This window comes from Helianthus annuus, chromosome 15 (genome assembly GCF_002127325.2).
Source record: "Helianthus annuus cultivar XRQ/B chromosome 15, HanXRQr2.0-SUNRISE, whole genome shotgun sequence".
Taxonomy (NCBI): domain Eukaryota; kingdom Viridiplantae; phylum Streptophyta; class Magnoliopsida; order Asterales; family Asteraceae; genus Helianthus; species Helianthus annuus.
In genome coordinates this window covers 51,379,847-51,398,367 of record NC_035447.2, presented here as the reverse complement: position 1 = coordinate 51,398,367, position 18,521 = coordinate 51,379,847, and the positions used below count along the sequence as shown (strand labels likewise).

At 36.6% G+C, this 18,521-nt stretch overlaps 2 non-coding genes across 2 annotated transcripts; both read left to right on the top strand.

Annotated features, from left to right (window-relative positions):
• Positions 1-3,818: 3,818 nt before the first annotated feature.
• On the top strand, positions 3,819-3,891 carry TRNAA-AGC. Its single transcript has one exon. It is a non-coding gene; the product is annotated as a tRNA-Ala (tRNA).
• A 3,853-nt stretch (positions 3,892-7,744) lies between these two features.
• Positions 7,745-7,817, top strand: TRNAA-AGC. The gene has a single exon. It is a non-coding gene; the product is annotated as a tRNA-Ala (tRNA).
• Positions 7,818-18,521: the final 10,704 nt, after the last annotated feature.

The following is an 18,521-nucleotide window of genomic DNA, read 5'->3' as shown; positions in this document are numbered from 1 at the left end:
ATTTTTTCCCCTTTGAAAACTTCGCCGCAATGGGCGGGTCCTAGATCAACTAAGTTATTATTTTCTACGTTTTACGTTTCCGGTTAATTTATTCGCATTAACACACTGTAACGGGTGTGTGTGGTTCAACAATTTTAGTCTCCTTTTCATTCAGTGTAATTTTTACCATTTTATCTATTTTATTTTTATGATGTTGAGAGTCGGTGTCGTTGCATTGGTGCTACTTGGCACGGTTTTACGAACGGTTTTAACCTATTAATTTTTTTTACTAATATTTTGTTTCGGTTTACCCCTATACTTCCTTTACTTAAAAACTATTTTTTACGTGCATATTTTATGTACAGGTATGTATAAATATGATTTCTTTTACATTCCGACGTAAACTTTTTTTATAGACGAGTCAGGTCAAATATAATACGTTTTCGTTTAAAGAAACCATTTTTACGTGCATATTTTTATGTACGTTTTCGTTTAAAGAAACCATTTTTACGTGCATATTTTTATGTACGTTTTCGTATAAATTCAAGTTATTGTTCGATATGAATTTCATTTACTTTACGTTTGATCTAATGACAATGCTTATACAGGTTACACTGAGTTCAACTAGATACGTCGAAATGTGTGTTTTCATATGGTTAATGCATCATATAATGTTTGGACTAATCTATTCAATGTTTACGATGTACCCGCGCCGCAACGCGGGCGGATCTTTAACCCTAGTTCATTTTAAATGTAAAATATTTATTATTATTTTATTCTTATAATTAATTTAGCTGATTTACTAATTTATTTGTTATAATTTTTAAAATATGACGTTTTATAAAACGATAAATATGTCATTAGAATTAGAATATTTTTATCTACATTTTGACCTAAGTTTCATTAAAAACGGAGTAAGTTCAAATATAATGTATTTTTATAATTTAATTATTAAACGGTTACTAGGTCCGTCTAGGTACTTCATATTTCTAACAGTCAACTTACCCGTAATCTACCTGTTTAATAATATAAGTTTTTATATACTTTAATATAATATAAAAAAATGAAAATGTTACAAAATATGTCATAGATATCAAACTACAAGCCTAAATACATTATACATGTAAAAAATAATCACTTTTTTTTGTAATATATTGTATGTATATAAAAATAAAATAAAATAAAATATATTATAAGTAAAATAATTCGAGCTAAGCCGAGTCAAGCTATCAAGCGAGCCAAACCGAGCTAATTTGGCTCGTCACGAACCGAGCCAAGCTAGGCTCACTTTCTAACCGAGCCGAGCCGGCTTAGCTCACTTTCAAACCGAGCCATATCGAACGAGTTTTTTCCGAGCTAAATCCGAGCGAGCTCCAAGCCGCGAGCTTTTTGAACAACCTTAATATACATACATATGCAACGGTTAGTTGAGGGTTATTGTTGGCGCCATAACATATGTTCATGTATTAGATAAGTACGATGCAATATATAAATAAGCATAATTAAGGATGAATATACTGTTGTGTGAGTAAGTTGTTTCCAAATAAGAAGTAAGCTATTATAACGTCTTTTAATTCCATACATCTATATCTATACTATATAATAAAAGAAACCTCATTTTGGACACGTGTCATTCATTGAAGATGTCTATATTTGTAATTTACTACCTTTTCATATTTCTATATAATAAAAGAAACCACTTTTGGGACACTTGTCATCATATTAGACCATCTCTTATAGATAATTATAATTTTAATTTAATTTCTTCTAATTAATTATAGATAATCCTTCTACTAAATATTATTTAGTTTAATATCTTATATTATAGATAATCCTCCTATTAAATATTATTAGTTTAATATCTTATGGATTGGTTAAATGAACGAGCCTAATTCAAGCTCTGAATGGATTGAACCATGTGTATAAATTTGACACATTTTGGAGAAAAACGATTGTTGTAATATGGATTTGGAGCTGGGGGTCTAACTGCAACTAGAAGCCCCCCCCCCCCTCTCCGGGACAGAGGTACGGCTTGCCTATATTCCACCCTCCCCAGACCTTTATAAATAATAAAAATGTTAATATATAGTTTTTAATTTTATTAATTAATATATGGTTATCAGTTATCCTTATTATTATTATCAAAATCTTTTAATTTTAATAATTAATATATTATAAATTTTAATTGAGACCACCTCATAAAGCGACATGTGTCCCTAAAGTGGTTTCTTTTATTATATAGTATATAGATTATTTACCAAATTGATATTTTTTTATTTAGTTTACCCTTATCTCATATTTTTTTTATTATTATTTAGTTTATGATTTTAGTTTAAGGATATATATTATTTAGAGATAATTATGGGGCCACTGTAGTTATATCACTTTTACCATTTTAGCCTAAAAAGAATTTTTTAACATTTGAGCCCCCAACGTCTTCTTTTCTAAGTTTTTTGGCCCCTAACACTAACCCCATCCATTAAATGTTAGGGGCCAAAAGGGTTAGAAAAATGTAGAAACCTGATTTTGGACACGTGTCATTCCTTGAAGATGTCTACATTTGTAATTTTCTACATTTTCATACTTAATATTATTATTTACCAAATTGATACTTTTTTATTTAGTTTACCCTTATCTCATATTTTTTTTTATTATTTAGTTTATGATTTTAGTTTAAGGATATATATTATTTAGAGAAAATTATGATTTTGGCCCCTGTAGTTATATCACTTTTAGCCTAAAAAGATTTTTTTAACATCTGAGCCCCCAACGTCTTCTTTTCTAACCCTTTTGGCCCCTAACACTAACCCCATCAATTAAATGTTAGGGGCCAAAAGGGTTAAAAAAAAGACGTTAGGGGCCAAAAAGCTTAGAAAAAAGACGTTGGGGCTTAGATGTTAAAAAATTCTTTAGAGAAAATTATGATTTTGGCCCCTGTAGTTATATCACTTTTACCCTTTTAGCCCAAAAAACAATTTTTTAACATCTGAGCTCCAACGTCTTCTTTTCTAACCATTTTGGCTACTAACACTAACCTCATCCATTAAATAATAGGGGCTAAAAGGGTTAAAAAAAGATGTTTGGGGCCAAAAAAGTTAGAAAAAAGACGTTGGGAGCTTAGATGTTAAAAAGTTAAAGGGCTAAAAGGGTAAAAGTGATATAATCAATGGGCCAAAATCATAATTTTATTATTTGATGTATAAAATTAGATTTATTCAATTCGTACAATACACGAGGTTTTTTAAGGATATATATTTTTTATTACTTAGTACAGAAAATTACATTTATTCAAACCATGTAATACGCATATTTTTAAAAATGTATTTTTTTATTATTTGGTATATAAAATTACATTTATTCAATCCGTGTAATAAATGTGGTTTTTTAAAGATGTATTATTTTATTATTTGGTAAACAATATTACATTTATTCAACTCGTGTAATACACGTGGTTTTAAAGATATAACTTTTTTATTCTGTATATAAAATTACATTTATTCAACCTGTACAATATTGTTCTTATAGACATAACTTTTTATTATTTAATATATAAAATTATATTTATTCAACTTGTGCAGTAAAGAAGATTTTTAAAGATATATTTTTTTATTATTTAGTATATAAAATTTATTTATTAAACCCGTGTAATACACGGGGTTATAACCTAGTATATATATACTTCTTAAGTTCTTAGGCTTACTCCTCACATACACGTCTTCAACAAAATTATGACTTTATCTGTCAAATAATCAGTATTGTAAAACATAAAAGCTTTTAATAAAACTAACTAAAAGTAAAATTTTCAATGATGAAAATAAGCTTCATTAATGACGCAACATGGGGATGTAGCTCAGATGGTAGAGCGCTCGCTTAGCATGCGAGAGGTACGGGGATCGATACCCCGCATCTCCATCCTTTCTTTTTTTTATACTCCAAATATGTTTTCTGTTGATGACGTCGAGCTGTGTTTTTGCCGTTTGGTTTTCTGTATGAATTTGTGTTGAGAACTTCAGAGAATGTTGAATGTGAGGTATGCATCACAACTATTTCATAAATTGTCCAACTAACATTTAACAACATGCAGTTTAGAGTAAATGGTTTTGGGTCATATTCGGGATAAACCTGTGAAAACGCTTAACTAAATGGATTGTGTTTAGGCTGACATGATAAAAGGGCGGACCTACCCACAAACGTGGGTGGGCGGGCGCACCCCTTGAAAAAAAATAGTGCTAATTTTCGTCGAAAACCGACCGCACCCCTCGGATTTTTTTCAACCACACCCCTTGAAAATTTTCAACCGCCTCTCTTAGAAAAAAAATATTATGAATTTATAAAAAAAATCAAACACTCATTATTATGAATAAATATATAAGTATATAACACAAACTATATAATTATTGTTTAACCACTTATTCACTTAATTACTTAACCCAATCTACATTATAATTTTATTAACCCAAATACCCAAGCCCAAACCAAACCTAAAGATTTTGAACTAAATAACCCAAACCAACCAACCCAATCGACTTCCAAATCCTGGCCCAAAAAAGACACCCAGCGACTACAGCAGTACAACGACTAATATGGATATGTTATGTCAAAATTTTTAAATAATACGAATAACAGCCCTTTAATTATAAAATTTGGTTCTTAAAATCATGTAGCTTACGGAGGTTGACATGAAACTTCGTAGTGCATGTATGAGAGTATATATGCTGGTTGTTAAATCTTGGCTTTTACTTAGAAATTCGAGGATAGACACTTAAAAATTCTCATATTATTTCATGAGTTGTTTCATAAATGCATGACTTAGAAACAAGTATAATTACTTGAAAATTTTGTTTGGTTTATGCGATAAAATTCAATTATCATCCCAAAATCAATAAGCGTGTTTAAGAAAATCACACATTTAGTTAAACGCTGTATGGATTAATTAGTTGTGTTAGCCGTGTTGTGTCGAACTGATCCGTTTAAGACAACATGACACATTTTGTTAGTGATTTTAGGGTCATCAACCCGTTGGATTTACTTAAGCCAAAGAGAAGCCTAAATAAATATTGATACATGATTACGAGATATGAACTGCACGTTTGTTCGAGATGATTTCTAATTTTCCTGTACTAATAACTCCTAGCCGGGCCCATAACGTAGAGAATCTAAGCAGTGGTCCGAGGGCATCACCTTAAGTCTGGTCAAAGGGGTTGAGCCCCTAGGGGTCTTGATTTCTGATCATAGTATCGTCCAAAGTGAGCGAAAACTCTATTACAATAAATGTGCTTAGTAGTAATGGCGGACCCAGGAATTATTTTCTGGGGGTGTGGATGCAAGGGCGTAGCTTTGTGGGGCGGGAGGGGGCGGCCGACCACCCGACCTTTTCGTTCAGTAGTGGAGAGCATGTAGTTTTCGTATAGAAAATTTTGGGTATATTCGTTTTTGACCCCCCGGTTTTATAGAAATATTTGGTATATACGTTTTCGACCCCCCGGTCGGAAATCTCAAGCTTCACCACTGTGTGGATGAGAGGTTCAACCATATTTTCAAAAGATACTATCGGGTTTTTTGCCCAAAAAATACACTAATTTTTTTTCAAAAGGTGTGCCCGCCCACCCAGCCATTAACCTGGGTCCGCCACCCCTACTTAGTAGTAATTACTATTAGACGTTTTAACTAAACATAATGTTGGTTCCCCAACTATAAAACAAATGTCTTTGGTCTATATCTGGTACGCATTTTCAAAATAGAAAAACACACATCAATCTTGTTTTTTCTTTAAATTATCCTATTTAGATTTCGAAAGTATCATCAAAATTCATTGATCTAAGAGTGAACGCACACAGGCTCTCCTCTTTGGATTAGGGTCGAACCCATGGAGTCAATCGTCCTTACGGAAAAAGTTAGTGTTATTTATATGTTGTAATCCGACTGTCCTCATAAAATTTTGGTTAAGCCATCCAGTCACCCCATGAAAAAACATCTTGGGTCCCCCACGGCCTTCGATGACAAAAGCTCACAATCATCATCCTCCTCTAGGTAAGGGTCTCGTCTAATTTAACATTTATCACTAGTCTAGCTTGTGAATTTGGGTCAGAACGTTCTCTTCACCTCTTAGTTATCTACTTTTCTTTAATATTAGTAGTTTCACCTTCCAAGATGTACTATGTGGTTTCACATTTAAGTTTAAATAACCCTACTCTCGATCCTTTCTACATGTGTACTTCAAATTTACTTTGAATAAATAATTAAACACTTATATAAGTTAAAAGTTTATATTAGTATTGTAAACCAACCAAAATGCCTCGCCTAACACACGGGTAATTTCCACTAACAAAAACCGTCAATCTAAGTGCTATTAAACGAATCTAACCAAAAACCGTCAATCTAACCGAACAAGCCAACCTGACTAACCAAAAACCAATTGGTTAATAAAATATACTAACTGATGACTTCGGTTCCGACTCTAGTTGAGGATAATAACCGAACCATGCACACCACAATGAAATGGACTAACAGATGGCTATGTTTATGACATAGATCCACTAGTGGATGCTACAATAAATATTATACGAATAAGCTAACTACCAGAAACAAGTACCACAATACAAAATGTCACCCCCGCGGCATCGTGCGGGCACCTTGCTAGTTTTGGTTATACATATCTATGTAACTGAAAAATCTGAACCAAACCATTTGACATGCACACATACGTACAAATAACCAATTGAATGAATTTAAAAAAAAAACAAAGACCGATAATTTATTTAATTGAAACTGGTTGGTTATGGTTTTCTAATAAGTGAAGTGTTGGTTATGGTTTTGTTTAAGACAACAACCGTACAGTACAGATCCATGCTCACCCCTAAATTGCGCGTTCCATTCTTATGGTCCGATACAACATAACTTCCATCTTTCATGATAATTGTGAATGTTGTTTATCAAAGGTCGAGGTCGAGCTTGTGCTCCACTAATTAGTTATTAATATTGAATGTTTAGCCTTGCATCGTTAGGTCGAGCTTGAGCTTGAGCTCGAGTTCTACTTCAAAATGCCTACATGTTCTTCGGTCTTAAAAACCATAGATAATGGATTAGTGTCATCAATTGAACATTTCAATTAATTACCAAGATATAGCATAAGTTCCAAAATTGAATCATTTACCTATGATGCCACGACTTCTCATAAGTTACTCTCCAACGCGATTCTCATATTTCTCAACATAAACACATTTTCGAAAACCGCTTCCCGTTTCTCATTCATTTCTTTTCCTTTAGTACCCCAAAATCTCAAATCAAACTCATTTTTTTCTTGACCAAATTGAAAACACCAACGAATTACATCGTTTATTCTGCTAAAAATATTTTTCTTGGCCAAATTGACTTATAAAATCCTTCAAATAATTAGATAACCAAATAAGAAAAGGTATTAAGTTTAACAACTATCCATTTTGTTGTGAACCAACCTAAGCCTAACTATTTCAGTAAAGAAGCCCATTCAAATGGCCCAACAAGGTGGACAGAAACTCGATGCTTGATATAAGCTGCTGAACAGAAGAGTAAAGTTTATGATGAATAATATTGTTGATGTGTATCTTCTTCTTCCCATCTATACTCACGTTTCAAATATTATAAAATATAAATCAATATGGTTTAACGAAATTGTGACTTTATTTGTCAAATAATCAAATATTGTAGAACAAAAAAGGTTTTAATAAAACTAACTAAAATAGAATATTTGTAGTGATGAAAATAAGCTTCAGCAACCAGACATCATGGGGATGTAGCTCAGATGGTAGAGCGCTCGCTTAGCATGCGAGAGGTACGGGGATCGATACCCCGCATCTCCATCCTTCTTTTTCTACTCCAAAATATGTTTTCAATTGTTTACGTTGACGCAATGGTGGTTTTTACCGGTTGGTTTTATATTGGAAGATGAATTTGTGTTGAAGAACCTCGAAGAATGTTGAATCTGAAGTATGCATCACAACTATTTCATAAATTGCCCTACTTAACATTTAAGAATATGCAAGTTTCAGTTTACACTAAACTAGTTTTATGCGCCGCCCAACGAATATTTCTCAGTTTGATAGTATGTACGTATGTGTTTCGGTTACTTGTACATATTACTGATAACACAATTTCAATTAAAAATACATCAAGACTGTGACAACCCTAATAATTACTTGTATCCGTACGATGTATTAATGTTAATTAAAGTGCTTGATGACTGTGTTGAATTACAAAACTATTTTCCGATTACTGCGGCATACTTACATGTGTTTGTTAACATACTAGTCTTATGCAGAAAATTGACTAAATGGTCCCGAATGTTTTCCTAAGTGTTAGGAATTAAAAGTGTTGCAAAAAGATACAGAAAAGACACTAAACGGAATAATTAAACACTTTAACGGAACGGTATCTAACCGAACAACCGGACATTACCCGGGACACTAAATTTTTGCCAAACACATTGTTTAATTATTTTTTGGCTTGTCATGATCCCCGTTCACCATAACACTCACTAATTTCTCTAGTAAATATCATAGGTAAGCATATACTTGGAAACTAAGTTATGATTACCATCTAGTTGCAAAAAAATTACAACCAACCCCCCCCCCCCCTAACCGAATTCGGTCCCAAGAGGACCCACAAATCACCACACCATACTCCCATTCTTGTTCCTAGATTATAATCTAATTTTATAATGAGTTGGTTTCTTGATGTAGTAGGCAAAATATTAGAACAATCTTTATAAGAATGGCCTCATGATTTTCATCATTACTTCACATCTTCACACCACACCTTCACTCACCCCACCCCCTCCCTCTCGGCTCACCATACCCGCCCCCACCTCCACCATATCACCACCATCTTCATCAAATTTCAAGTTCCATTCAAGGTTAGAAGGTTAATCGAAGGTGCTTGAAGTTGTAGATCACTAAGGGCTTCATACATTGCTTTTTCACCATCATTTTCTTCATCTTTCTACTAGAGATTCATCCCTAGCCTTTGTGCTAGTAGTAAGTCCTTGTTAAATCCTTGTTCGTCTTGTTTTATGGTTAAAAATTGTAGTATGATAAGTATGCTTAAAACACTAAAGAACAAGAACCAAGAAGATAAACATAAAGCTTTACATGAAGATTTACATGATGAAATGTTGTAGTAGGATGTTGTAGTGAACATGTTGTTGATTGTATGATGATTCTTGGTTATGTGGTGTTAATCACCATATGGATCTTGTTAAATGATGTTTAGGAATATGATTTAACAAGACTAGGAAGATGATTATGTGAAACATAAAATAATCATCTCCTAGTTAAATATGAACTTGATAAAAATAATCTTTCTTGAAGAATAAATAAACAAAGTAAGTTGGTGATCATGTAGATCCGGGTTTTACAAAAGGATTTTCTAAATAAACCAAGTTCAGGAATCGATTTTAAAAAGATTATGACATTTACATACACTTACACCATTTTGGGAATGAAATAAGTGTAGAAATCTTTTATTTACAAGAAGAGTTCGAAAGATTAATTTTTGTAAAAATCGTTTACAAGTTGTAAGCACACTAACTGGTCAAACTTTCTCTATCGATCTTATTCCTATCGTTCTGGTTAGTTTCGACGTTGTTATTGGGATGGATTGGTTATCTCATCAGCAAGCGGAAATTCTTTGCAACGAGAAGATTGTCCGCATCCCTCGTTCTGGTAAAGAACCCCTCGTAATTCGTGGCGACAAAAGTGGTGCTGTTGTGGGCATCATCTCTTTCCTTAAGGCCCAGAAGTGGTTGCGAAAGGGCCACACTTCTATCCTAGCCCTCGTTTCTGATACATCCTCGGAAGAAAAGAAGATAGAAGACATTCCTATTGTGCGCGACTTTCCTGAGGTATTTCCTGAGGAATTACCTGGTCTTCCGCCTCATCGACAAGTTGAGTTCCAAATCGAGCTAGCTCCTGGAGCAGCGCCCATAGCTCGAGCACCTTATCGTCTAGCTCCATCAGAGCTTGAAGAACTGTCCACGCAACTACAATAACTCTTGGAAAAGGGTTCATACGTCCTAGCTCTTCGCCTTGGGGAGCTCCAGTATTATTTGTGAAGAAGAAAGACAGTACCTTCAGAATGTGTATTGACTATCGTGAACTCAACAAGGTGACCGTGAAGAATCGTTATCCTCTCCCACGTATTGACGACTTGTTCGACCAGTTGCAAGGGTCGAGTTTCTATTCCAAGATTGACCTAAGGTCAGGCTACCATCAGCTGAGAGTCCGAGAGGAGGACGTCTCCAAAACAACATTCAGGACTCGTTATGGGCACTACGAGTTTCTGGTTATGCCTTTCGGATTGACGAATGCACCTGCGGTCTTCATGGATCTCATGAACCGAGTGTGCAAACCTTACCTGGATAAGTTTGTCATAGTTTTCATCGATGATATCCTGATCTATTCGAAGAGTCAGGAAGAACACGAGCAACACCTGAGGCTTATTCTGGAACTTCTTCGAAAAGAGCAGTTGTATGCCAAGTTTTCGAAATGTGACTTCTGGCTTCGCGAAGTCCACTTCCTAGGCCATGTGATAAACAAGGATGGAATTCATGTTGATCCATCCAAGGTTGACTCAATCAAGAACTGGCCTGCACCCCGTACACCAACAGAAATCCGCCAGTTCTTGGGTTTGGCAGGATATTACAGAAGGTTTATCAAGGATTTCTCAAAGATTGCGCAACCTCTCACTTCACTGACTCAGAAGGGTGTCACCTATCGTTGGGGTGATGCACAGGAGTCCGCATTTCAGCACTTAGAAGACAGACTTTGTAGCGCGCCTATCCTCTCTTTGCCTGAAGGCACAATGATTTTGTGGTTTACTGCGACGCTTCCATCCAAGGAGTTGGTTGCGTGTTGATGCAACGTGACAAGGTCATTGCCTATGCATCACGCCAACTTAAGGTTCACGAAAGGAACTACACTACGCACGACTTGGAATTGGGAGCAGTTGTTTTTGCACTTAAGATATGGAGACATTACCTGTACGGTACCAAGTGCACCATTTACACCGATCACAGGAGTCTCGAGCATATCTTCAAGCAAAAGGAGTTAAACATGCGACAACGCTGATGGGTCGACCTCTTGAATGATTACGAATGTGCGATCAAGTACCATCCGGGCAAAGCCAATGTTGTGGCCGACGCCCTCAGTCGAAAGGATACTATACCTAAGCGTGTACGTGCGTTACAACTTACCATTCACTCTAGCCTTCCCGCTCAAATACGAGATGCTCAGGTTGAAGCATTGAAAGCAGAGAACGTCAGGGCTGAGTCCCTACGAGGATCGAGACAGCGGTTAGAACAAAAGGAAGACGGCACCTACTATGTAACAGGGCGCATCTGGGTTGCACTTTACGGAAACTTACGCGACCTTGTGATGGATGAAGCGCACAAGTCTCGTTACTCAGTACATCCTGGTTCGGATAAGATGTAGCACGATCTCAATACTACGTATTGGTGGCCTGGTATGAAAGCCAACATAGCAACCTACGTCAGTAAATGCTTGACCTGTGCGAGAGTCAAGACTGAATATCAGAAACCACCAGGCCTACTTCAACAGCTAGAGATCCCGAAATGGAAATGGGAGCAAATTTCCATGGATTTCGTTACTGGCCTGCCTAGATCTCAGCGCGGAAATGATACCATTTGGGTGATCGTGGATCGACTGACCAAATCTGTACACTTTCTGGCTATCAAGGAAACGGATAAGTTTTCTACCCTAGCAGACATCTATCTAAAGGAAGTAGTGTCAAGGCACGGAGTGCCAACCTCCATCATTTCTGATCGTGACCCACGTTTACGTCCGAATTGTGGCAAGCTGTGCACAAATCCTTTGGTTCCCGATTAGACATGAGCACGTCATACCATCCACAGACGGATGGGCAATCTGAACGCACCATCCAAACCCTTGAAGACATGCTTAGGGCATGTGTAATCGACTTTGGTAATGGCTGGGAAAAACACCTCCCGTTAGTGGAGTTTTCGTATAACAACAGTTACCACACCAGTATCCAGGCTGCTCCGTTCGAGGCATTGTACGGACGGAAGTGCCGATCACCTCTTTGTTGGGCAGAGGTTGGCGACAGTCAAATCACAGGCCCAGAACTTGTAGCGGATATAACCGAAAGGATTGCTCAGATACGACAGCGAATGGCGGCAGCTCGTGACCGTCAGAAAAGCTATGCTGATAAGCGAAGAAAGCCACTCGAGTTCCAGCTTGGGAACCGAGTGCCACTAAAAGTCTCACCTTGGAAGGGTGTAGTTCGTTTTGGCAAACGAGGCAAACTCAATCCGCGTTATGTCAGACCGTTTGAAATCATTGAGAAGATTGGCAAGGTGGCTTATAAGCTGAATCTACCAGCAGAACTCAGCGGAGTTCACAATGTTTTCCGTGTGTCGAATCTGAAGAAGTGTCTGTCAGATGAGACCCTCATAGTTCCCTTAAAGGAGCACACAATCGACGACCAGTTGTGATTCGTCGAGGAACCAGTAGAGATTACTGATCGGGATGTTAAGATTCTCAAGCACACCAGAATACCTCTTGTTCGAGTTCGTTGGGATTCTCGTCGTGGCCCAGAGTATACCTGGGAACGAGAAGACCAATGAAACTCAAGTATCCCCAGTTGTTTAAGAAAAGTGCAACCACTACTGAAACTGAAGCTACTGCAGAATTTCGGGACGAAATTCCAAATCAACGGGGGGATGATGTGACACCCCAGGAAAACCCGGAAAACCACGCAACTTAACTAGCTTCCTCAGTAACCACGTGCTAAATTTCGGGATGAAATTTTCTTAACAGGGGGAGAATGTGACAACCCTCATAATTACATGTATCCGTACGATGTATTAATGTTAATTAAAGTGCTTGATGACTGTGTTGAATTATAAAACTATTTTCTGATTACTGCGGCGTACTTACATGTGTTTGTTAACATACTAGTCTTGTGCAGAAAATTGACTAAATGGTCCTGAATGTTTTCCTAAGTGTTAGGAATTAAAAGTGTTGCAAAAATATACATAAAAGACACTAAACGGAATAATTAAACACTTTAACGGAACGGTATCTAACCGAACAACCGGACATTACCAGGGACACTAAATTTTTGCCAAACACATTGTTTAATTATTTCTTGGCTTGTCATGATCCCCGTTCACCATAACACCCACTAATTTCTCTAGTAAATATCATAGGTAAGCATATACTTGGAAACTAACTTATGATTACCATCTAGTTGCAAAAAAATTACAACCACCCCCCCTAACCGAATTTGGTCCCAAGAGGACCCACAAATCACCACACCATACTCCCAATCTTGTTCCTAGATTATAATCTAATTTTATAATGGATTGGTTTCTTGATGTAGTAGGCAAAATATTAGAACAATCTTTATAAGAATGGCATCATGATCTTCATCATCACTTCACATCTTCACACCACACCTTCACTCACCCCACCCCCTCCCTCTCGGCTCACCATACCCGCCCCCGCCTCCACCATCTTCATCAAATTTCAAGTTCCATTCAAGGTTAGAAGGTTAATCGAAGGTGCTTGAAGTTGTAGATCACTAAGGGCTTCATACATTGCTTTTTCACCATCATTTTCTTCATCTTTCTACTAGAGATTCATCCCTAGCCTTTGTGCTAGTAGTAAGTCCTTGTTAAACCCTTGTTCATCTTGTTTTATGGTTAAAAATTGTAGTATGATAAGTATGCTTAAAACACTAAAGAACAAGAACCAAGAAGATAAACATAAAGCTTTACATGAAGATTTACATGATGAAATGTTGTAGTAGGATGTTGTAGTGAACATGTTGTTGATTGTATGATGATTCTTGGTTATGTGGTGTTAATCACCATATGGATCTTGTTAAATGATGTTTAGGAATATGATTTAACAAGACTAGGAAGATGATTATGTGAAACATAAAATAATCATCTCCTAGTTAAATATGAACTTGATAAAAATAATCTTTCTTGAAGAATAAATAAACAAAGTAAGTTGGTGATCATGTAGATCCGGGTTTTACAAAAGGCTTTTCTAAATAAACCAAGTTCAGGAATCGATTTTAAAAAGATTATGACATTTACATACACTAACACCATTTTTGGAATGAAATAAGTGTAGAAATCTTTTATTTACAAGAAGAGTTCGAAAGATTAATTTTTGTAAAAATCGTTTACAAGTTGTAAACACTTAACTCTTTTAAGAAAACGATTTTTAAAGAAATGAATACGCTTTGGAAGGTAACTAAGACCACTAAAGGAAACTCTGGTGAAATTTTCTAAAATTTCCAAAGGAAACTCTGGCGAAATTTTCTAAAATTTCCAACACTTAGAAACTATTTTTCTAACAAGTGTTCACATATACGTTTTAACTTTGCTTTTCAAAATAAACTTCGCCATGAGTTTTGTTACGAATACAAAGTGTCGGAGGTTGATTCTTACAAGTAAAATGGATAAATATATATGTTTAGAATATATATTTTATACTAGAACACTTGTGTGGATACTTGTTTATTTTGTGAGATAGTTATATTATTTTAGGGTAAAATAATATAACCTAACAAAGTACCGTGACACTAGAATTATGTGGTATGTGATAGAAGTAGTGAGTAGATAAACCGTACGTAGGATACGTGTTATGCATGAGAAACTGATTGTTATCTGTACCTTATTAGGACGTGCTTGATTTCCTGATTATTTGAGTAATTAATCTAACCGAGCAAACCAAGGTGAGTTCACACACTCTCTAAGGCATGGGTTTCTCGGTGGTTTGGGAACGGGTTAAAGAACTAAAACGAAACCTACATATCCTCCTTGGGTAGGATATGTACCGCCATCCTCCATAGGTAGGATGCCAATATTAATCCTGCGTATTCTCCTTGGGTAGAATACGTACGTTCGTCCTCCTTGGGTAGGACAACAACCTTAAAACTTACTAGACAAAACTCTATCATGAAGTCCCTCATTTTATATCGACTTAATCGCTGAGGCCAATGGCGAACGGGTCATTAGTTAATAGGGCTATTAGGTTTAACAAACCTCACACCGTGCCAGTCGGACGGGCGTGTACTAATGGACTATGGCAAACTGTCAGTGATGATAGACACTGACGTAGGACACAACTTATTTTCGTTAGTAGTCGATATGGTACGATCTAGTGGTTCACATCGGGAAGCCCCCATTGATCATGGATATGGTTTGGGTAATAAAGAAGGAACTGGTTAATCATACTTTCAACTATGGGGTAACCCCCACGGCAATCAAGCCAACGAAAGACAAACCATGTTTTCAAAAACAACTTAAAACTAAACAACCAACCGTGAACTCACTCAACTTTGTTGTTGACTCGTTGTTACATGCCTTACATGTCGTTAGATGCTTATGGAGCTTGCACGAGGAGGAGGTCGTTGTGGAATATGGGTTTTTATGTCCCGTGTTAAACATTTAATCCTTATGAACTTATTAAACCTACGTTTTGGACACTAAACTTATGAACTATGGAACTTATGTTTAGTCTTACGTTTTATGCTTCCGCTGTTAACTTAAAGTTGATTACTGTTTTATGGTCACCAATTGTATGATGGTTGGTTTTACTTACTTATTTACGTTGTTCAATATGATTGGTGGCTCGATCCTGGTCATGTCACGCCTCCAAAGTGGTGATACTCCGCATGGTGGATTTTGGGGGTGTGACAAAGACATAGATAAAAATATGCACATCAAAGATCTTTTTTTGATGAAGGTTAAGAATTATAGAGTAACTTTATTTAAGTCCATGAGTAGTAGCGGTTGTCAACCAATGACAAACCGTCACTATTCCCCGGGTTGGTTCGTCACGACAACATGGAAAGACTAAGACCATGTGTAGTGGTTTAGCTCAATAATGCCCCCACCATGGGGCGTTTTGCGACACGTGGCAGTCCAGTCAGCATGGGGCATTATTGGGGGTTATTGCAAAAGTGCCGTAGTGGGAATAATGCCCAATAACGCCCCTTCCAATCATTAAACAATTATTTTTTTATAGAGAGGAGTTTAAAAAAAATGAAACTACCAGTTGGACCACTCCCATTGGCCAGTCAACATCTCATCCTCATGCAATTTGTTTGGTTGAGCGTTGTTAATAAAACGATGATTCACTTTTTTTTCAAAAAAAAATGCCAAACAACGCCCTATGTAATGGGGGGGGGGGCGTTTTTGGGCGTTATTTTTTGAAATTAAAAAAAAAAACGCCCCACTACGGGGGGTCTAAAAGGAATAAAAGTAGAGAGACTAAACATGTACACTACCAAAGTTAAAGGAGAGGGACTAAACGCATATATAAACAAAGTTAACCAATAAAAAAAATAAAAAAAACAGAGGGGCTAAACACGTATATTATTGAAGTTGAAGGTTTAAAAGTAAAGTTCAAAAAGCCACGATCAATTACTAAAAAAAATAAACGTATAGAGACTAAACATGTATACTACCAAAGTTAAAGCACAAGGAATAAAGCAACATATAAATAAATTTAACGAATAAAAAGAAAACATTCTTTCTTTTTTAAAGAGGACTAAACACGTATATTAGTGACGTTCGAAGGTTCAAAATTTAATACAAAGATCAAAGACCACCTGACATTATTCCCCTCTTATGGCCTTTAAATATATATGAAATGAAATTGGCATGGGTCTTATTCAGGGCAAACTTATGAAAACGCTTAACTAATCGGGTTGTGTTCGAGTTGACATGTCGCTTCATGGGTTAATATGTTTAATTTTGTAAATTACTAAAAATTATGTCGTGTATCGTACCTTGAACTAATTTGGATATGTTACGTTGACTTTTAAATCATAAGAGATAAAGAAACATCAAGATTTTCAGGTTTGTATCAAAATTTAATGTTTGTGTTGTTTTAATCTTTCAATCGAAGAAGAACACCCCTTCAATTCTAGAATTTGGCTCTTAAAATCATGTAGATTAGACTAGAGGGTATGGAGAGCCCCATCCTCAAGAGGATGGGCCGCCATGTCACCACCACGTAGGAAGGGCTTGAGGGTGATGGACCTAGGGGGGGTGGAGGATGAACCTCTTTATATATATATATATGTATGTATGTATAGGTATATGTCAGAGAAGGGGAGAGGAGAGAGGCCCGTCGACTTCGTCTGTGGGGAGCCGGATACGCCGGGACGGAAGCAGGGGGGCTGTGTGGGGGACCGGCGCCGGGCCTTGATGAGACAAGAGATGCAGCAAGACTGAGAATGACAGCATATCAACAAAGGATATCCAGAGCATACAACAAGAATATAAGGACTTGAAGATTCAAAGTTGGAGATTGGGTGTTAAGAAAAGCTTTTCAGAATACTACTAATCCCGCTGAGGGAAAGTTGGCTCCGAAATGGGAAGGACCCTACGAGGTTGAGTCAGAATCAGGAAAAGGAGCATACCGACTCAAGAATATAGAGGGGGATATGCTACCGAGATCTTGGAATGCTATACATTTGAAACTCTATTTCAAGTGAGTATGGAACTTAAATTCCAACTCAGGATGGTATGAATTCTGTATTCCTTATTAACTTTTGATACTATTTGCAATTTTGAATCTATTACTGACTCAAGCATCGGAGGGGTGTTAGCCAGGCTAACACCCACCTTAGCTTTTAATGATTTTGCAGAATATACTTCGGGATATAGCATCAGGATACACACTCAGGATACTTCGGAAGATTAGAGGATTGGCCCCCTCTCTCACGTTTAAGGGATCCTGATCCCTTCACAGGTTTAAAGGTATTCACCTTTCTTCCGAGTTGGGTTTAAACGCCCCGCCTGGAGCGCACGTTATTCGGGAATAGTTCAAGGTGGCGGGACCAGTTCATGTAAAAGTGGCTGACAATTTCGTTACTATTGGCTATATCCTGAATCCTAAAGGTATATGAGGATTGATCACCCTCTCTCACACCCTCTGATTCCAATTCTAAGCAGTTCAAATGTCGGGTCAAAGTTGCCTAGAAAAAGTCAACAGAATGCTAATCTTCGATTTATCGCATAATTAACAATGTAGAAGGTGTGTAACCTATTTTATCACTCATATAACTTGGTAATAAGTATAAGAACTGATCTAAGCTTGTTTGATCCGACAATTTCCTGTTTAGACCCGGTTCGGAACCGAAAGTCACACAACTTTGACTTTTGCTTTGACTTCAGTTCTGACCCGAATTAGATAGGTTTAGAAATGCCTTCAGGCTTCCTTAGGACCAGGTTACATGTTGGTATAACCCTCTGAGCTTGGTTCGTTGTTTACCCCATCCGTTTACGTGTTTCCGTTAATTGCCTAATGTTGACCAATATGCCCTTATGACCATAAAACGTGAATTTTGGAAAAGTGAAAGGACAATAATCCTTATTACTGATTTATAAAGTTGTCCCTAAATTTTCATATCAGTTGGAGGTCTAGATTAGGAGTTATGCTCATTAGCGTAATTATAACGCCTTTTAGTAATTAAACGGCGCAATTAGCATAAAGCCTATC